This window comes from Schistocerca nitens, chromosome 2 (genome assembly GCF_023898315.1).
Source record: "Schistocerca nitens isolate TAMUIC-IGC-003100 chromosome 2, iqSchNite1.1, whole genome shotgun sequence".
Classification (NCBI taxonomy): Eukaryota; Metazoa; Arthropoda; class Insecta; order Orthoptera; family Acrididae; genus Schistocerca; species Schistocerca nitens.
Window position 1 is genome coordinate 373,459,869 of NC_064615.1, and position 22,566 is coordinate 373,482,434.

General features: G+C 37.8%; 1 protein-coding gene across 3 annotated transcripts in view; it reads right to left on the minus strand.

Moving 5' to 3' along the window:
• LOC126236204 (galactokinase-like) overlaps window positions 1–22,566 on the minus strand; it is a 131,135-nt gene that overhangs the window by 15,991 nt on the left and 92,578 nt on the right. The gene's annotated exons all lie outside the window — the stretch shown is intronic.

Genomic DNA, 22,566 nt, shown 5'->3' on the forward strand with positions numbered 1-22,566 from the left:
TGCACTATCTTCCTACCTTATGCAATATTTGAACAGTTAAGTAGTGTACTGGTGCTTGCCATTTGATGGGAGGCATTATTGCCAAAGCTGGTCACTTTAGCCAGCATGGACATGAACCAGTCAGCATGCGTCAGGAAACATGTGAGCAGCTAGAGAGTGCTGTATTGTATAGTAAATTGTGGTATGCAGGAAGTGGTAATGCTTCTACTAAGGCTTTATTGTGGAGTGGTTTGAATATTGTGAAGGATCCGACAAAAATTCAACAGGCATTCAATAAGTAATGCAACTTTTTTTTCTCAGCCAATTTTTGTTGAAAAAATGTGGAATTTCCTGTGGGACATTGTGGAGTATTCCTGTTTCAGTCCGTATAGTTTCATGACGCTCCAATAGATGACACCAGTATATGTAGCCTTCAAAATGGCATCTGTAACAGAGATGCATTCCAAGCAGAGAACTGTCATTGTGTTTCATTTGTCAGAAAACCAGAGCATTGAAGATATTCATAGGTGCTTGCAGAATCTCTGTGGAGACCTGGAAGTGGACAAGAGCATGTTGAGCTGTTGGGCAAGGTGTCCGTCATCATCACAACAAGATTTCCGATCTCCCGTATGCCAGACGGCCACACACATGTGACCCTCTGACTCCTACTATGTTAGACTGTGCAGACACTCTCATTCAAGGTAATTTACAGATCGCAATCAAATAACTTGCTGCACAACTGGATGTCTCTGTTGTTAGTCCTGATATACTCATCCAACAGTTGGGGTATTCAAAGATGTGTGCCCACTGGGTATCTCGCTGCCTAACAGAAGACCACAAAGAGCAATGAAGGACCATCTGTGCAGAGATGTTTGTGTATTACGAGGCTGATCGTGACAATTTTTTGTTGAATGGAGTGGTGCCACACAACCTCTCCCCTGAAAAAAATGTTCAAAGCCACACCCTCAGTCAGTAAAGTCTTGTGGGAATGTGAAGGGGTTATTCTATTTGACGTCCTCGTTCATGATTCAATGATCAACTCTGAAGTATACTGTGCTACCCTCAGGAAATTGAAGAAATGACTTCAGCATGTTCAACACCACAAAGTTACAAAAGAACTTCCCCTTCTCCATAAAAATGCAAGGTGCAAGGCCTCACACAAGTCTGCACACCGTACAGGAGCTCACAAAACTTCAATCGACTGTTGTTCCTCATCCACCCTACAACCTGGATCTCATACCTTCACCTTTTGTCTGTTTGGCGCAATGAAGGATGCACTCAAAGGAAGCAGTACATGGATGATGGGGAGGTTATTAATGCAGCAAGACATTGGCTTCATCACTGACCAGTAAAGTGGTACCATGCAGACACACAGGCCCTCCCAGTAAGGTAGCATAAGGCCTTCATATTGAATGGAGATTATGTTGAAAAAGAGGGTTCTGTAGCCAAAATACAATTAACACACAGTGCTACATGAACATTTTGCAAAAATAGAAGCATGCTATCGAGTCTCAATTCCCAAGAATTTCGATGGATGGCATCATTGTGTTGCAGGATAATGCGCACCCAAATGTTGCCAAGATGGTTTCAACTACTCTTCAGAAGTTTTTCTGGAAAGCCCTTACCATCCTCTATAAAGTCCCAGTCTCTCCCCATGTGATTTCCATATTTTTAGAGTCCTGAAGAAAGACAGTTTTGGCCATCAATTTACACTGGATGAAGAGATGCACACCTGGCTGGGTACAATCATGTTTCCATAGGGAACTGCAGATATTTTTCCATGAAGGGATGGCTGTTTTGTCTCACAGTGGGATAAATGTGACAACAGTTATGGTAATTGCCTTTGAAATAATAAACAGTTTACCTACTTTTTTCCATCTGTATTATTTTCATCTGACTGCCCCTTATACATGGGAACATGACTTATTATCAATGTATTTATTTTTAGTATGATTGCAGTACTTCTAACTTTATTACAGTACTAAGTTGCAAGATATATTCAGAACTTAAGCAATGGAAATGCCAGGTCAGAATATCAACACTTATGAAATGGACAGAGTGCTACTCACCATGAAGGTGACACATTGAGTTGCAGATAGGTGCAATGAAAATACTGAGCCTTATTCAGAAAAGAAAAGAAAACACACACTCATTCGTAAAAGCAGGCATACCAAACATAATATGACTGCTATCTCCAACCACTCTAGTCAGACTGCCAAGCAGTCTGGCTAGAGCAGCCATAACTTTATGGTAACAAGCAACTGTAATAATAAGACTCTTCATATAGCAGGTGAAAAAATTTTTTATGAATGTTTTAACAGACATACATGTTGCCATTGCTGCTAGTAATATGATTTGGTACAACTTTACAAGATATACAAAGAGAAGAAAGTTTAGATGTTGTTATAGACAATGTGTAACAAAAATACTGAAATGTCAAGTGATATAATTAGGGCTTTCTGACGAACCAGTGATAAAATTTGGAGTAAATAAAAACCAAGAAAAATCTGATGAAGGACTGTGACAATGGTACCGTCAGGGGTCACAAGAACTTTTTGTGACATGGGTATGGCAAACCCAGGGTCCTGGTGCTCTTGCAGTATTATTTCAAAAATTTTGACTTCTATACCGCATGATTTTCTCTGACTTTTCTGTTTATCTTTTACAAAATCCCTTATCCTATCACCTTCTGTGTTGTATGAAGTATTATTTAGTAAGTCTGTTGATTTAATAGGCTTAAATGTTAATCTCAGTGTGATAATGGAAAATATTTTAAAATGCAGAAGATAGAACTGATATAACCAGGAATGTTGAAAGAGGTAATATTTAATTACCGTTCATAATGAAAAACTTTTGAAAAATGAAACTACTTTTCCTGTATATGAAGAATTTTGCTTTGTATGAAATTACTAAAAAAAATTCCCACTTTCTTCAAAATATAATGGGTTCATGACCAAGTTTATTAACACAATATTTTATTATGCTATATGACTGGTGTCTTGAAATATTAAAAAAAAAAGATCCAAAATTGTAGTGAAGGAAAATACTGCTGTGAAATAATAAAAGTATACAATCTACTTCTCAATCTATGTCAGCTGTATATTTATACTTACAGTTAAAAGGAAAAATTTGTTAGAGGAGCATAATTGTCAGATCAAGTAAATATGAATGTAATGAGATGCTGGAAAAATCAGCTGTGATGTAATGTATTTCTTGGTTAAAAGCAAATGCTGCCTTATCACAAGTGAAGTATAGAGTATCATATACAGGGTGTTACAAATAGGTACGGCCAAACTTTCAGGAAACATTCCTCACACACAAAGAAAGAAAATATGTTATGTGGACATGTGTCCGGAAACGCTTACTTTCCATGTTAGAGCTCATTTTATTACTTCTCTTCAGATGACATTAATCATGGAATGGAAACACACAGCAACAGAACGTACAATCGTGACTTCAAACACTTTGTTACAGGAAATGTTCAAAATGTCCTCCGTTACCGAGGATACATGCATCCACCCTCCGTCGCATGGAATCCCTGATGCGGTGATGCAGCCCTGGAGAATGGCGTATTGTACCACAGCCGTCCACAATACGAGCACGAAGAGTCTCTACATTTGGTGCCGGGGTTGTGTAGACAAGAGCTTTCAAATACCCCCATAAATGAAAGTCAAGAGGGTTGAGGTCAGGAGAGCGTGGAGGCCATGGAATTGGTCCCCCTCTACCAATCCATCGGTCACCGAATCTGTTGTTGAGAAGCGTACGAACACTTCGACTGAAATGTCCAACTCCATCGTGCATGAACCACATGTTGTGTCATACTTGTAAAGGCACATGTTCTAGCACAGGGCTTAACAACTGGCCGGTTTTGAGCGCGAGTACTCGCGTCTGCTCAGGCACATGCTCGCGAGCAGCTGCAAGGTCGCGGAGTACAGAGGGAGGGGAGGGAGGGGAAATGCGCGTGCACGTTTGAATAGGGCCGCAGTGTGCCTATTGAATTCGCGCCGACTGTGTAACGTTTAAAGTACTACGATCAGCTCTTAACAGTCACTTCGCTGGTTAAGAATCATGTGAAGTCGCCGTTGTGTAACCCCAACCATGCTTTCGCAGTTCAACCCCCATTGGGAGGAATTGTATCTGTTTACTGAAAAAGATGGTGTTGCAAAATGTTTAGTATGTCACAAAACGCTGAATTCTTTTACGAAATTTAATTTGCAGCGACATTATATGTCGTACCACGCGAAAGACTACGGACGTGATTGACCAGATCGTGCACAGGAAGTTATTAAACATAAAAGGAAGCTATCCGAAGAAGATCTGGACGACGAAGAAAAATCAACTGAGGCAGCTTTCAGAGTGGGTTACAAAATTGCTTTGCTTTTAGCAAAATCCCTGCACCCCTTAACTGATGGCGATTTAATAAAAGAATGTTTGGTAGTTGCAGCGGAACATTTTCGGATTGTGCCATTATCTAACATGACCATTATGCGTCGCATACAGGACATGGCAGACGACGTCCAGAGCCAGCTTGCAAATATCTGTTAAGATTTTATGGCGTATTCTCTAGCTCTGGACGAAAGTGTTGATATCACTGGAACAGCGCAGCTTGCCATATTTATTAGAGGTGTTAACAGAGATCTTCAGGTGAGGGAGGAGCTCCTCGATGTAGTAGCCATGAAGAACACTACAACCGGATGTGATATTTTAAGTAGTGTTGAAGAAAGTGTTGAAAATATAGGATTGTCGTGGAATTCTTTAGTTTCAGTGTCTACAGATGGTAGAGGCATACACTAAGCTAATAAAATTATGTGGCACGTGTACATTCTCCTTTATTTGTTTCATTTGTCGCAGTAATAATTCGTGAGTGATATCCCTGCAGGTGGCCGCGGATTCACATTGACTGGCGGCAGCTGTTGTGTGCCCCACGTGACTCTCCCCACTCTCCGCTCTGGTCCGGCAGTGGGGGTAGCGTGCTCGCGCTGCTCCGTGCTCGCGCCTTGCTGCTCACAGCTTGCTCCGCGAGCACGTATGTTGTGAAGCCCTGTTCTAGCAGTACAGGTAGAGTATGCCGTATGAAATCATGATAACGTGCTCCATTGAGCGTAGGTGGATGAAACTAAAATGAGCTCTAACATGGAAATTAAGCGTTTCCGGACACATGTCCACATAACATCTTTTCTTTATTTGTGTGTCAGGAATGTTTCCTGAAAGTTTGGCCGTACCTTTTTGTAACACCCTGTATAAATTGAAGGTTGATAGGGAAGTAAGGAAAGCAAAGGGAGGGGATCACTGCTGTTAGCTGCACTGGGACATTATGTGGAAGCAGTGGCGATGATTGAAAATTTGTACCAGTCCTCTGACTCTGCATAATGTCCCAATGCAGCTGACAGCAGTGATCTGTTCTTTTTCCTTTCCTTTCCTTTCTTCCCCTTTCCACCTTCAATTTATGTATGATGTGTCACAGGTGTGGATTCTGTGTGGTGTCTGTTCTTTCAGACATGTCTGAATAATAATAGTAATAATAATAAATACAATAAATAAGAGTATCATTACTGTGATGATGCTTAGGGCACTATTGGGATATTTGATGTTGTGATGACATATTTTGAAGTTTGTATGATGTGATGCTGAGGACTACAGGAAATATTAAGATTATGTTTGTGACATATACTGCAATGATTATAGGAATTATGTCCACCCCCCTTAGCTGAGAGGTCAGTGTGTTTGACTGCCATGCAGCAGGCCTGGGTTTGATTCCCAGCTGGGTCAGAGATTTTCTTTGCTTATCAGGTTTTTCTTGGTTTTTATTTATGGTGAGTTAGTGATGTTTGCTGAAGTGAAGTTTTGCTCTGAGATTATGTTCAACAGTTATTGAAATATCTGCTGCTAGTCTGACATATTTGCGGTATGTAGATTATGACTGAATAGTTCACAGGGATGACATAGTGATGTAATGATTAAAACAACTAGAATGATACAGATGAAATGGTAACTATATAATGTAGCTGATTACAAACAATTAACATCACAGTATAAATCTTTGGAACTGTCTGACTAACAACACCAATGTGATGTAATGAAAGAAAGGGAACTGTAACCGAAGAAAAAACAGTAATAATAATTCCTGGTTACAATACAGTTAATATGGATTGTATATATATGCTCTCAATACTGTGACATTACCTTAAGAAAACAAAATTAAAATAAATGTAGTGTAAGAATATTTTATTGTCTGTACCATATGCACATTTGATATAGACTAGAGGATGAAGATAATTATTTTGAATTTAAAATTTGTGTGAATAATTACCTTACTGAAAATCATTTCTATTCCGCAGAAGATTGAGGAAATTTTCTTACTGTCTTAATAAAACTTGAAGTATAATTTGTCAGTATGCTTGGATAATTGTGTGAAACTAAAACATAAATACATATTGAAAGAAGAGTGAGAGAGAGAGTTGTGCCAATATCACATTTATATAGATCCCCCCCCCCCTCCCCACATAGAACCATGGACCTTACCGTCAGCAGGAGGGCTTGCGTGCCTCAGCGATACAGATAGCTGTACCATATGTGCACCCACAACGGAGGGATATCTGTTGAGAGGCCAGACAAACATGTGGTTCCTGAAGAGGGGCAGCAACCTTTTCAGTAGTTGCAGGGGCAACAGTCTGGATGATTGACTGATCTGGCCTTGTAACATCCACCAAAATGGCCTTGCAAGGGGAAACTACAGCTGTAATTTTTCCCAAGGGCATGCAACTTTACTGTATGGTTAAATGACAATGGCATCCTCTTAGGTAAAATATTCTGGAGGTAAAATGGTCCCCCATTCAGATCTCCGGCTGGAGGCTACTCAGGAATACATCGTTATCAGGAGAAACAAAACTGGCATTCTACGGGTCAGAGCGTGGAATGTCAGATCCCTTAATCGGGCAGGTAGGTCAGAAAATTTAAAAAGGGAAATGGATAGGTTAAACTTAGATTTAGTGAAGTTTGGTAGCAGGAGGAACAAGATTTTTTGGTCAGATGAATACAGGGTTATAAATACAAAATCAAATTACGATAATTCTGGAGTGGGTTGGATAATGAATAATAAAAGAGGAACGTGGATAAGCTACTATGAACACCATAGTGAATGCATTATTTAGCCAAGATAGATATGAAGCCCACCCCTACAACAGCAGTACAAGTACATATGCCAACTATCTCCGCAGATGACGATGAGATTGAAGAAATGTATGGTGTGATAAAAGAAATTATTCAGGTAGTTAAGGGAAACGAAAATTTAGCAGTCATGGGGGCTAGAATGCAACTGTAGGAAAAGGAAGAGAAGGAAAAATAGTAGGTGAATATAAACAAGGGGTAAGGTAGAATTTTGCTTAATCATAGCTAACACTTGGTTTAAGAATCATGAAAGGAGGTCGTATACATGGAAGAGACCTGAACACACTGGAAGGTTTCAGATAGATTATATAATGGTAATACAGAGATTTACAAACCAAGTTTTAAATTGTAAGACATGTCCAGGGACAGATGTGTACCCTGACCACAATTAATTGGTTATGAACCACAGATTGAAACTGAAAAAACTGCTAAAAGGTAGGAATTTAAGGAGATGGGATCTGGATAAACTGAAAGAACTAGAGGTTCTAGAGAGTTGCAGAGAGAATATTAGGGAACAATTGACAAGAACAAGGGAAAGAAATACAATAGAAGAAGAATAGGTAGATTTGAGAGATGAAACAGTAAAGGCAGCAGAGGATCAAGTGGGTAAATACACAAGGGCTGGTAGAAATCCTTGAGTAACAGAAGAGATATTGAATTTAATTGCTGAAAGGAGAAAATATAAAAATGCAGTAAATGAAGCAAGTGAAAAGGAAAACAAATGTCTCAAAAAAGAGATTGAGAGTAAGTGCAAAGTAGCTAAGCAGGGATGGCTAGAGGGCAAATGTAAGGATATAGAAGCATGTATTGCTAGGTGTAAGGTAGATACTGTCTACAGGAAAATTAAAGAGACCTTTAGAGGAAAGAGAACCACCAGTATGAATATCAAGAGCTCAGATGGAAAATGCATCCTAACCAAAAAAGGGAAAGCATTAAGTTGGACAGAATATATAGAGGGTCTATACAAGGGCAATGTACTTGAGGGCAATATTATGGAAATGGAAGAGGACGTAGGTGAAGATGAAATGGGAGATATGGTACTGCTTGAAAAATTTGACAGAGCACTGAAAGATCTAAGTTGCGACAAGGCCATGGAAATAGACAACATTCCATTAGAACTACTGATAGCTTTGGGAGAGCCAGCCATGACAAAACTTTTCCATCTGGTGAGCAAGATGTATGACACTGGCGAAATACCCTCAGACTTCAAGAATAAACAATAATTCCAATTCCAAATAAAACAGGCATTGACCGGTGTGAAAATTACCAAACTATCACTTTCATAAGTCACGGTCGCAAAATACTAACATGAATTCTTGACAGACGAATGTAAAAACTGGAAGAAGCTGACCTCGGGGAAGATCAATTTCAATTTGGTAGAAATGTTCGGAAATGAGGGGCAATACTGACCCTATGACTTATCTTGGGAGATAAGTTAAGGAAAGACAAACCTGCATTTCTAGCATTTGTAATCTTAGAGAAGGCTTTTGACAATGTTGACTGGAATACTCTCTTTCAAATTCTGAAGGTGGCAGGTGTAAAATACAGGGAGCAAAAGGCTATTTACAATTTGTACAGAAATCTGATGGCAGTTATAAGAGTCGAGGAGCATGACAGGGAAGCAGTGGCTGATAAGGTTGTGAGAGGGGGTTGTAGCCTATCCCCGATGTTATTCAATCTGTATATTGAGCAATCAGTAAAGGAAACAAAAGAAAAAATTGGAGTAGGATTTAAAATCCATGGAAAAGAAATAAACACTTCAAGGTTTTCTGATGACATTGTAATTCTGTCAGAGACAGCAAAGGACCTGGAAGAGCAGCTGAATGGAATGGACAGTGTCTTGAGAGGAGGGTATACAATGAACATCAACAAAAGCAAAATGAGGATAATGGAATGTAGTTGAATTAAATCAGGTGATGCTGAGAGTATTACATTAGAAAAAGAGACTTAAAGTAGTAAATGAGTTTTGCTATTTGGGGAGTAAAGTAACCGATGAAGGTTGAAGTAGAGATGATATATAGAGTGTCAGGAAATCTTTTCTGAAAGTATTTATATGGAGTGTAGCCATGTATGGAATGAAACATGGACAATAAACAGTTTAGACAAGAAGACAGTGAGAATTATTAGGGATTTTTTAAAATATATATTGACTTTCATTATGTTTCTCATGTCTGTCTCTTTGGTTTTGTAATACCTATTTTTGATGTACGGACTTAAGTCATTACTCTGCAGTCTCAAAGATTGCCACAAACAATGTTTAGTACTCGTAATTATAATTTCTTGGTACCCATTCTTTTATTATTTGTATGCACTATATGTTCTCCTGAAAAAAAAAAAAAACACCTACACTAATGTACATTAGACTATGGGGAGGAGGGGGGGGGAGGAATTTGTAAACATTACATTAAAATAATCAATTTTTCATTAGGTAAGTCAAAAAATGAAAGTCTGTATCCTCTGAATATGATATGAGTTTTATACTTAGTTGAAAATCCTATTGTCTTTTATTTGATATGTTGATGAGATAATATCGTCTGTTTCAAAACTATACTTTTTATGGGCAAAGACTTTTCATCATTTATTTGTACTTAGTTTTATAATTGCTGGAATTAACACCTTCTTTAAAGTCACTCTGAGATGACCAATTTTTCCATTTCTTATGTCGTATCCTTCTACTAAGCTAATTTTAGGATGACTCTTCTGAGTAGATAAAACTGGTGAAAGAGACAAGTTCAGGTCAACTGAAAGAATGATATGAGTATGGAACATCAGTGAAGGAACTCATAGGAAATAAAGTGGAGAACATCATTAGTATGAATATTGAACGGGTAGAAAAGAGAATAAGTAAATGACAAAAAATTTTAAATTTCAGTACAACCAATCATGAAGCGTTTGTTTATGTTTATGATAAAAGAATGAAGTAAGATACTGGAGGAAAAGATTTGTGTCAAACTTCGAACATTTCTATGTTTTATTTGTATTATCTTCGGTGAGTGCAAAATGAACACTAATTAAAATTTTTCTTATAATGTAATACAAGCTTGTTAAACATCAATGTTTTCTCCCTGTGCAAGTTGGGAAAGTTTAGATTAAACTTCACACTTTTAAGAACTGAAAGAACATAAAGAGTAGGAATATTAGTAATAAAATTTTTGTGATAACTTTGTAAAAAGTAGAGAGAGTGAAATGAACAGAAGTCTCCAACTTATATTTTTCACAACAAAATCTGTTTAAAATTTTGAAGATTGGAGTAAAATGTTTGTCTTTGGTTTGTGTTACTGTATGAAGATTGTATGTAGAAAGAGAGTCATAATGTTTCTCTTTGCTTAGTGTTACTGTATGAAGATTGCATGTAGAAAGGGAGTCATAATAGTTGAGTTGTAAGGAAGTCTTTTTCGAATGTGATGGACATTCATGTGGAGGCAAGATTGTAAAAAAAAAATGGTTCAAATGGCTCTGAGCACCATGGGACGTAACATCTCAGGTCACCAGTCCCCTAGAACTTAGAACTACTTGAACCTAACTAACCTAAGGACATCACACACATCCATGCCTGAGGCAGGATTCGAAACTGCGACCGTAACGGTCACAGTTGCAGACTGAAGCGCCTAGAACCGCTCGGCCACCAGCGGCCGGTGGCAAGATTGTAACTTGTCTCATTGCACCCATGTGAAATGCATCCATACAGTTATGCTATTGTACAAAACATGTCAGCAGTCAAGATGTGTTTGTGAAATGTGTGAAAAATGTCCCGCAAAGTGAAAAAAATCATTTCTGTGTCTATTTCTTAACACAGAAATGTTGAACGAATAATTTTAGTTAGTGAACTAACATCACTGTTTAATTTGACTGTGGGACTGTGTTGTTTAAAACATACTGGTCATACAACTGACCCACTAGTACAGCAACCACATCCCAACCACAGAGCAGTGCTCATGTATGCCTGAGATGTTAGTGTACAGTGTGCAAAGTGTTACATATGCCACAAAAATCAAGTGGCAAGGGCAAGTATTACTGTGTTTTTTATGTTTTACTCTTTCTGTTGTCTTTCTATCCACATGAATTCAGTTATGGAATTCAAGGACAGAAAACATGGTGTCCAGTATGACACGAGAAAACATTTTCGCTCACAGTACTTTTTCCTATGCATTATTTTATTTACCTGGATGTTTAGCACAGTTTTAATGAAACTACTGTGTATTTATCCATTCATATTTGGTTATAACCAAGTGCACTTACTTTAAATAATTTTTCTATGATACTGTTTCTCACTTTTGTGACCATTATATTTTTCCTGATATAATTTTTCATTTTTATCTATTTTCAGTGTCTTTAGGAATAACTTTTAGTAATTTGATTTAGAATGTGGCCTTTTGATTCCCCATAGGCCCTGAGAACCCCAGACACAGTGGCCTGGATGTTTTATTATGTTTTCCTAATTTCACAAAAACCGGGAGAAGCTTTTTTGTGCCACATTGTGAGCATACTGTCATCATACCTTACACTATATCTGAACATTACAGTAATGCACTGGTGCTTGTCATTTGATTTGAGGCATTGTTGTCATTATGGAAGTCAGTATGTGTAAGGACCAGCATAAGCAACTAGACATAGTATTCAGAAAGTGATAATGTTTCTACTAATGTTTTGTTACTGTAAATGTGAACATGAATTATTATCACTATATTTGTGATTGTGTTACTGAGAAGCTTCAGTACCATTATTAAACTAAGTTGTGCTTTTTGTGTAAAAATAAGTTTATTGGCAGTATTGTGCCAGTACTTACAAACTTTATTCTAATACAGCCTGACGAAAAATCTTCTGAACTTACTCATACAATAATGAACAATCAAGAATTAATTCTGGCTGCACACACATGATTAACAGTTATTAAATGTAAAGTGCACTTGGTTATTTTCATTGAAGGATTTTGATAATATGTGCTATTGCATTTTCGAGTTTGTAGTTCATCCCCCCATGCTGCCTGAAGAAGAGCAGCAGCCTTTTCAGTAGTTGCAGGGGCAACAGACTGGATGATTGGCTGATCTGGCCTTGTGACATCAACCATAATGGCCTTACAGTGCTGGTACTCTGAATAGCTGAAAGCAAGAGGAACTACAGCTGTAATTTTTCCCCAGGACATGCAGCTCTACTGTATGGTTAAATCATACTGGCATCCTCTTGGGTTAAATATTTCAGAGGTGAAGTAGTACCCTGCTCACATCTTCTGGTGAGGACTACTCAGGAGGATGTCGTCATCAGGAGAAATAAAACTGGGATTCTATTGATCAGAGCCGTGAATGTCAGATCACATGGTCGGGCAAGTAGGTAAGAAAATTTAAAAAGTGAGATGGATAGGTCGAAGTTTCAAATAGTGGGAATTAGTGAAGTTCGGTGGCAGGAGAAAAAAGACTTCTGGTCAGGTGAATGCAGGGTTATTAATACAAGGTGAAATAGGGGTAATGCAGGAGTGGGTTTAATAATGAAAAAGAAAATAGGACTACATAGTAAACACATTATTGCAACCAAGATAGACACGAAGCCCACACCCACTATAAGTTTACAAGCCAAATAGTTCCACAGATGATGAAGAGATTGAAGACATACATGACGACATAAAAGAAATTATTCAGTTAATTAAAGGAGATGATAATTTAATTGTGATGGGGGACTGGAATTTGATAATAGGAAAAGGAAGAGAAGAAAAAATAGCACGTGAATATGGACCTGGGGAAAGGAATGAAAGAGGAAACCATCTGGCAGAATTTTGAACAGAGTGTAATTGAATCATCACTAACACATGGTTTAAGACTCATAACAGAAGGTTGCATAAGTGAAAGAGACATGGAAATACCAGAAGGTTTCAGATTGATTATATAATGGTTAGAGAGATTTAAGAACCAGAGTTTAAATCGGGTGACATTTCTAGGGGCAGAGTGGACTCTGACCACAATTTATCGGTTACGAACTGTAGATTAAAACTCAAGAAATTGGAAAAAAGTAGGAAATTAAGGAGATGAGACTTGAATACGTTGACAGAACCAGAGGTTGTTGAGAGTTTCATAGGAAGCATTAGGCAATGACTGACTAGAGCAGGGGAAAGCAATACAGTAGAAGATGAATGGGAAACTTTAAGAGATGAAACAGTGAAGGCAGCAGAGTTTCAGACAGGTAAAAAGACAAGGCCTTGTGCAAATTCTTGGATGAAACATGAGAAATTTAATTTAATTTATGAAAGGAGGAAATTTAAAAATACAGGAAATGAAGAACATGAAAGGGAATACAAAAATGAGATTAACAGGAGTGCAGAACTGCTATGCAGAAATGGTTGGAGGACAGGTGTACAAATTTTGAAGCAGATTTCACTAGGAGAAATATAGATACTGCTTACAGGAAAATTGAAGAGGCCTTTAAGGAAAGAAGAAGTAGCTGTATGAATATTGAGGGCTCAGATGGTAAACCAATCCGAAGAAAAGAAGGGAAAGCTGAAAGGTAGAAGGAATGTATAGAGCAAGTGACATGAACTTGAAAGCAGTATTATAGAAAGGGAAGTGGACATAGATGAAGATGAGATGGGAGATGTGGTACTGCAGGAAGAATTTTACAGAGCTCTGAAAGATCTAAATTGAAACAAGGGGGTAGACGGTATTCTGTCAGAACTACTAATAGCCTTGGAAGGGTCAGCGATGACAAAACTCTTCCATCTTGTGATGACAAAACTCTTCCATCTGGTGTGCAAGATGTATGAGACAGGCAAAATACCCCCAGACTTACAATTCCAAAGAAATCAGTTGCTGAAAGGTGTGGAAATTACCAAACTATCAGTTTAATAAGTCATGGTTGCAAAATACTAACATGAAATCTTTACGGAAAAATGGAAAAACTGGCAGAAGTTGAACTCAGCGAAGATCAGTTTGGATTTTGGAGAAATGCAGGCAAAATACTAACACGAACTCTTTACAGAAGAAAGGAAAAACTGGACGAAGCTGATCTCAGGGAATGTCAATTTGGATTCTGGAGAAATGTAGGAACACATGACTCAATACCGACTCTACAACTTAACCTAGATGATAGGTTAAGAAAAGGACAATCTACATTTATAGCATTTGTAAACTTAGAGAAAGCTTTTGACAATGTTGACTTTCTTTGAAATTATGAAGGTAGTATGAGTAAAATGCAGGAAGCAAAGGGGCTGTTTACAACTTGTACAGAAACCAGATGGCAGTTACAAGAGTCAAGGTACATGAGAGGAAGGCAGTGATTGAAAAGGGAATGAGGCAGAGTTGTAGCCTATCCCTGATGTTATTCAATATGAACACTTAACAAGCACGAAAGTAAACCAGAGAAAAATTTGGAGGAGGAACTAAAGCTCAGGGAGAAGAAATAAAAATGTTGAGGTTTACCAATGAGACTGTAATTCTGTCAGAGACATCAAAGGGCTTGGAAGGGCAGTTGAGTGGAATGGACAATGTCTTGAAAGGAGAATATAATAAGATGAATGTCAACAAAAGAAAAACAAGGATAATGGAATGTAGTCGAGTTAAATCAGGTGATGCTAACATAATAAGAGTAAGAAACAAGACCCTTAAATTGTTAGATGAGTTTTGCTGTTTAGGCAGCAAAATAACTAATGATGGCTTAGTGAATATATGAATGCATCTGCACATTTTATTTTATAACACTCCAAGTACAGTATAGGCAATGAGGACAAATATCATAATAAAAACAGTTTTATGCTACTAATAAAATGTGAGAGGTGGTTATATTAAAAGAAATAATAGAGTGCAGTATGTGAATTTATAATTAATAAACACAGCTTTACCTTCCAACATGGAAAATAGCCTAAACAATTGTTAGGAAATTATCTACAAAATAATATGAATATCAAACAATGGAAAATCCAGAATGGAATGTAACAATATTATGAAAAGGAAAGTAGTGAACATGCTGAGTTGCAGATAGGCACAACAAAAGGACTGTCACAATATAAACTTTTGGCCATCAAAGGCCTTTGTTGAAAATAGATCACACACAAACTCAATGCACACACATGACTGCAGCCTCTGTCAGTTGAAGCCACACTGTGAACAACAGCAGCAATGCATGATGGGAGGGGCAACTGGGTGGGGGTAAGGAGGAGGCTGGGGTGGAGACGGGGAGGGATAGCAGGGTAGGGGTAGGGGACAGTGAAGTGCTGCTGGGGAGCGGGCAATGATGTGGCGGAGAGAGGGTAGGGCAGCTAGGTGCAATTGGGAGATTAGACGGTGGGCGGGGATGAGGTTGGGGGGGGGGGGGGGGGATTTGTGGAAAAAGAGAGAAGTAAAAAGACTGGGTGCATTGGTGGAATGAGGGCTGTGTAGTGCTGGAATGACAACAGCGAAGGGGCTTGATGGGCAAGGAAAAAAGTCTGGCCTTTTGTGCTGAGTGTTCAAAAAAGCTAATATGGAACAGAAACAATATTTTTTGTGTTTGCTGAGCAGCACTCAGCCATTCATTGCCAAACCAACATTCTTATCAAGTAACAATTTCGAGTGCAGTGTGCACTTCATGCCAGTTATTGTGTCAGTTCAAGTAGAGCAGTACTGAACACTTGTCTTATAGCTTGAACTTGGTTCCACATGATTTCAACCTCTTCATGTGGATGAAACAAAGTTATTTTTAAGACTTTGTTCAGAATTAGGTGTAGTGTGGGGAATTCACAAAATCTTTAATAGATAACATAAGTGTGAAACAATAGGATTAAATGGAAATAGGGAAGTGTTAATTTAGAAATATATCTTTGCACCAGAGTCACTGGAAGCTTTGAGAAAAAATGTGGGATGCCTCAAAGAGATAACCTTAAGAGATAAGTTCCATCAATAATTTACACTATGAAAATTATACAAAAAATCTACTGTTTGTACAAAATATTTTCAAGCATATGAAGAGGAGAGCTTCCTCTATGATTACTTGTATGTTTATGACAGAACCCCTGTTTTCTGTGCTCTCTACCTTTCCATACTGATATTTTGACATTCAAAATATTATTTTCGCCATTGACTCATTATAGAAAAAATAAAAATTATTCTTTGTTAAAAGGAAACTAGTTCTGCACATTTCTCCATTCCTTAGTGATTGAGAAACTGTAATAACTACTTTGGTAGAAATCTGATTGGTTTGAAGTAATGAATGGACACTTTCTGGAAAAGAATTTTCCTAGAGCAAGAATATTACTTTCCTTAGCAAGCATGTTCTTCTCTCTCACAAAAACAAATTTAATTTATTTCATGACTTTTCATGGATACTTGCTACTAATAATACACTGTAACACACAGCTGTTTTGAAATGACTAAAAGATAAAACAGATAAACATGATTTTTCATACCATACATTTTATCAGCAACTTTTGCCAGCTGGGAGTTGGTCTTCCATATTTTCTTTTTCTTAAGGTATGTAATTGTTTCCCCATGCCATGCCATGCCATTTCCAATCAGGGTCCCAAGGCAAATTCAAGTCACATTAAATGTAATTATTCTTTCCCAAAATAGACTTCCACTATAATTTGTGAACAAGAAGTCTGCCTGAGAACAAAATTTCTCCCAGCAATGTCTTTATTTGAATAATGGAACTAGAAAATGTAACTATTCACTGCATGTTTGAGACACTGAGTGGTCAACAAGAACATAAGGAAGATTGAAAATCTAATCCGATGTTTTCCCAGAATATTTCTAACTGTTAAGTTCTCCATGATATTTCAGCAAACAGACTTATTGCCATCCTGAGGTGCATCCTAACAACTGCTGTTCTGCTCATTTTAGCATCATATATACATATCAAGATGGAGTGTCTTACATGACCGGTTGTGGGGTATTTGTGCATGAAAGATTCCAAGGAGAAGGCCCGAGAGCAAGTACAACTATAACTAACTTGTTTCTATTGTTACATGGATGGCACATTCACTGTTTGCCCACATGGAAGGGACAGCTTAGACGAATTTCTCCATCACTTCAGCTCACTTCACCCCGACATACAGTTAACCATGGTGGAGGAACAGAATGGCACTCTCCCATTTTCTTCACATCCTGGTCAAATGGCAACCAGATGGCATGCTGGAAACAGTGTGTACAGAAAGCCTTCACACACTGATCTGTATCTACATGCCTCCAGCAGTCATAACAGCTCCCAGCATGAAGGCATTTTACACACACTTGTTCAAAAGACACAATTCATCTGTGACCAAGAAAGCCTTACAACTGAGCTGAAGCACCTGGAGACAACTTGCTGATGAAATTGGTACAGTAGAAGCAAGCAGTCATGGCATGGTTTTATACAAGTTGATCCTAGACAACAACAGGAAGAAACAGATGATCACAGATCACTAGTATACATCCCATTTGTTGACAATGCCTCCAAAAAAGTCAGCAGAATCTTGGAGTGAACAATGTTAAATGTATATTCCACACACCTCGAAAACTTTGACACCTATTAGGTTCAGTAAAGGAGGACTTCACAAACCAGGGGTTAACTAGATCCCCTTCCAATGTGGCAAAGCACACATTGAGGAAACTGTATTCACACTAGAAGAGAGGTGCTGTGAAGATAGACGGAATTACACTACATCAGGCAAAGTTGACCACAGAATAAAAACTGACATACTATAGATTATAACAAAATTAAGATACTTAGGCAATCTTCTTCCTTCGGGATTGCCTACAAGTGAGTCAGGTGTGGACTATTGCACTCAGCTGAGAAAAAGAAAGGCATACAGTACTGTGAGGGTGGCACTCAATGGCAACAGTATGGACACTGAAGACCAAAGTTTACAGCTGTACATTGCCTCCACCAACACCATCATCACCTTCACCACCACCACCACCACCACCACCAGCAGCATGGACAGTGACAGGAATGGAGTGACAGGGGCAGTAGTGGCCTATGTATACAGGACTCCAACATGAGTAGAGCAGCAGTCACCAGAAACCACATCAAGATGAGTCCATGTGGCAAAATATCAAGGAGAACTTATGACTTGACTCAGGTGGAATTCTACTACATTGAAATAAAAACATCGTTAAACTGCACAGAAAAAAAAAAAAAGCAACTGAAAGGTCAGTTTTCCATCCTATTTATGTGCCTGTTATCCAAGCAAACACGCAGTTCACAGGGAATTGCCTGAATTTTGAACACGTCTGTGAGGTTGATGTATAAAATTCTACAAAACATCTTGCTTTGCTATAAATACTAATTTATCCACATTCAGGAGTTGCTTCATGCTGATCTGCCACTGACAAATATTTGCTCTAGAATTTCTTGCTCTCACAGATATGGATAATGAATAGCAGTGGAACATTCTCGGACAGACAAAGATCATTTCCATCTCCAAGGACATGTAAATACACAGAATTGCAGAATATGTACAATGGAAAATCTATTCACACATCAACTAGTACTGCTTCATTCTGCATTCTGCTGTATTTTTTCAAGATGTGTCCCATGGGTCCTGTTATCTGCTCCATTACTGGTAAATGCTATGAGTGTGTTTTGCACACCAATGTCATTCCAACCCTTCAATTGTGTGGGTACGATCATTTTATGCAAGATGACACTTCTTTACACACTGCACAGCCAGTGAAGCAGCTGCTGCAAAGGAATTTCAAAAAGGCTAGAATTATCAGTAGTCATTCCCCTACAGTCTGACCATCCAGATCATCTGATCTTAATCGGTGTGACTTCTGGCTGTGGGATTATCTGAAAGATGCTGTGTTCAGTGCTCCAATTACAAATGTAACTGAAATGAAGACATGCATTACCCAACACATTCTGAACATAGCCCCTGAGACACTCCAATCTGTTAATGCAACATGCTGTTATTGGATTTCAATTTGTGGCAGAAAACAGTGGATAGCATATTGAAAATGTCTTGTGTCAGGCTCAAGACAGTTAAAAATCAATTTCATTGTTGTTTTATGCAGTTTCTGACCTTAGGACAGTTAAAAACTAATTTTTCCCATTTGGTGTGACATGGCCTTGTCAACATGACCTTGTCAACAACTGTTGAATGCCAAACTTGTGCAGTCATACACATTGCACAGTACTGTTAGTTTGATGTGCAATTCACACCATAGCCATTGTATTGTGATTCATATGTCATTTGTAGCCAAGCGTATTTATGTTATCACAACAAGAGCGAAGGAGAGAGGAACAACTGGAATAACAATTGGTGGGGAACTTTTGAGGAAAGTGGTTGAGGAGAGTGGAGAGTTTCAGCTACCTAGGAAGCCTGATACAGGAAGATGGAAATGACATAGGAATAAATGAGTGGGAGAGAAAAGCAGAAGTATTACGGAAGAGTGTCAGAAGCCTGATATGGAGCAAGGATGTACCCCAAATCAGTAAAAAGGTTATATACTGGTCACACTATGCCCCAGTCTGACATATGCATTCCAAACCTGGGTTATGAAAGGAAACTAGTGAGATGGAATTCTTGAAGAACAGTACTGGAGTGGCAAAGATAGACAGGTTAAGAAATGAGAGGATCAGAGAGTTAACGAAGGTGGAACCATTACAGGAGGAGATACAGAAATCAAGGCTGAGATGGTATGGGCATGTTAAACAAATGAACCTTCACGAGATGAAACTGGAAAGAAAGAGACAGAGGAAGACTGAGAGACAGATGGCTGAAAGGAGTGGAGCAACGCATCTGGAAGAATGGAGAAGACTGGACCAAGGTGAAGATGGAGAGACAGTGGCAAGACAGAAGACAATGGAGAGGCTTATGTTCCAGACAGACCTGACCAGAGGTTGAAAACTGTCCAAGATGATGATGACTTACAGTGCCACCTAGTTGAAACATTTTCATTACAATTTTTTGTTTCCTTAATGTTTCCCCCTTCTTTATTAATGTTCCACTCAAATTTGAGATCATTCTGAGCAGCAGTTTTTTTTTTTTTTTTTTTTAAATCTTGAAGTTCTACACCTCTCACAGTTCCCCTTTATAGTTCCTGTTGTTATTCCTACAAATCTGTTGTATTTGTAGGGACCTTAACTCTGCCAGCACACTGTTCTCTTTCTGATTCTGATCCATTTATCTTCTTTATAATTTCGCTTACATCCTAAAATTTAGACTGGTGGTCTGTTTTCCATGTTTCTTCACCACACTATATCCACAATTCACTTTTAACTCCTGATATTTTAGGTTCATTGCTAGCATCTGCAATTTTTTTTTAACCAGTTAATCTGACAGATTTGAAGGACATTAGCATCTCTGACTTACTGTGTTCATTTAGAAAACTTTTTCCTGGGAAAACTGCAAACAACAATGTGTTGTTTCCATGGGTTGTTGTTAAGTAAAGGGAGCCTATTTTTTCTGCTAAACTATTCAGCTCATCATTTTAGACTTTTAAAATTAATTATTTATGACATTTTAAAATGAAACATGTTAAGTATTTAGTTGTCAATGAATCAATAGCATCACATACTACTGACAAATGTACATTAATTGAAAACACATTTACTCTTGTAATGCACAAAATACTTAATATACACTGAATATCCTCAGTTAACATATTCATCTTAGATCAGTGTCCTAAAACTACTGCATATACATAATCAACTACGACAAAGCATCATAAACACATCAGCTCATATAAGCTCATTGGGATGGATATGTGTGTCTGTGCGAGTTTATACCTGTCCTTTTTTCCCCCTAAGGTAAGTCTTTCCGCTCCCGGGATTGGAATGACTCCTTACCCTCTCCCTTAAAACCTACATCCTTTCGTCTTTCCCTCTCCTTCCCTCTTTCCTGATAAAGCAACCGTTGGTTGCGATAGCTTGAATTTTGTGTGTGTGTTTATGTTTGTTTCTGTTTCTATCAACATGCCAACACTTTCGTTTGGTAAGTTACATCATCATTGTTTTTAGATAAACCTGAAATTGATATGAGAAGTTCCATGAAACTCTAGTAAGTAAGGCTCCGACTCTCCAGAAGACTGGAACACACACACAAAAAACAATTTTTTTGTAATCAGCTGATGTTGGATCAAAATAAATAAATAAACAAATGATATTTCACAACACCTATAGAAATTCTGGTTGTATCTAAAGACTGTTAGTGGCTTCAAAGTCAGTGTCCACATCCCTGGAGAATGAGACGGGAACTGAAATTGAGGATAGCAAAGTAAAATCTGAAATGCGTAACTCCATTTTCATGTGTTTCTGTATAAAGGAAAACAGAGGAGAATTGTCCTAATGTAATACTTGTACTATAACGGTACAGCCTCTCCGTACATTCATATGAAATGTCTGATACCACTTTTTTTTTATGCATCAGGGTGTTTTTCGGACGATTCAGTGCTCTCTGGAGACTTTTGTGTGTGTTTTTGATACATTATTCAGTTCAATTTGCCAAAATACAGTTTTTTTAATTCTGGAAGAATGTATATTATCATAATTGTCTATAGATTGTTGTCATTAACAAAAATTATGTACAAGTTCCAAATCAAAAACCTAGTTGAGAAGTTGAAGTAAGATATATTTAGTAACAAATGTTATGAGGCTATGGAAATGCTGGCATAAATGGCTGGCACCTCTAATTATCTTAATTGCAGTTGATTGGTGGGTTGACACAGAGAACCTCATTATCTTGAGAAACGGGTTAAAAATTATTACCAAGTGAGGTATTTTCATTTGTTATCTATTTTTATGTCCTCCTCCGTAGTTAATATGCTTTGCAATTACATTTCTAATTAACTCTCCAATTGTTTACATCACACAACTTTATGATTTTCAGAATTTGAGGCCTTATTTGTAACTTTCTTGTATGCAGTCAGATAAAGCACGAGATTTGTACTGTCATTGAATGTTAGTAACCAAATCCAAACTGTAATTAATTATGTAACTAAAATAATACAAGAGACATTGTTGTAATTAAAGTTCAGATCCATTTTCATATTTACAACTAGTGATGATACTATGAAAATTTATGTAATACGATATTGTATTTTATTCCTTATTTGCCTGTAACATTAGTTTCTTTACGTTTTGTAAATTTTACTTGTAACATCAGAATTGTACAAAATTAATAATGGGTTATTTTGAAATTTATTGTTAAAATTCTATATAAAGTGATGCTGCAAGTTAGTTGCTGAGTTGTTGTTTTGTCAGTCAGTCAAAGAGATCTGTGAAGTATGAGAGTCAGTGTTTCGTTAACATGATGAGTATGCAGCTCAGTTTGTCAATAAATTTTATGAAGGTGGAAACTGTTATATTCTTTCATCAAATGAACTAACTCAAGGCCAAGTTAAGATAATTTAAGTAACGTTCAAAAATATAGTATCATTACAGTACCACTGAAAAGATGAATGAAATAAATACTAGTATCACTGGTGTCATGAAACAGCTGAAACCGTTAAAATTTAACAAAGTTTCATGGCCTGATGGAAT